The sequence below is a fragment of the Penaeus monodon genome, chromosome 23, assembly GCF_015228065.2.
Source record: "Penaeus monodon isolate SGIC_2016 chromosome 23, NSTDA_Pmon_1, whole genome shotgun sequence".
NCBI lineage: Eukaryota > Metazoa > Arthropoda > Malacostraca > Decapoda > Penaeidae > Penaeus > Penaeus monodon.
Genome location: NC_051408.1, coordinates 25,221,986 through 25,222,343, shown reverse-complemented (window position 1 = coordinate 25,222,343; position 358 = coordinate 25,221,986).

The window sequence follows — 358 nt, the reverse complement described above, 5'->3', positions numbered from 1 at the left end:
CTACCTGTCTTCTGCCAAGTCAGGACATGTCGCCTAATAACCCGGACGCGTTGTCATCACATTCTAAATAGGCGGGGCCCATCATCGGGTATAGAACTGGCTCAGCCCCGTGCTTTTGTAAATGCATGACACGGTTTCATCGCCAGGACCCTTTCATCAGTTTGAGCTCGATAGGTGCCACGTTATATAAATTTACATTAACTGATACGTATATTGCTTAACAGACGATCGTCACTGGTACTGGTTGATCTCAATATTGTAAAGGAAGTACAATTTACAAGCTAAAACAAAATGAAAACTTCACAAACTATAGTATTGCATATATAAAGCTAATTATTTCCATGAAAACAAGAAATTT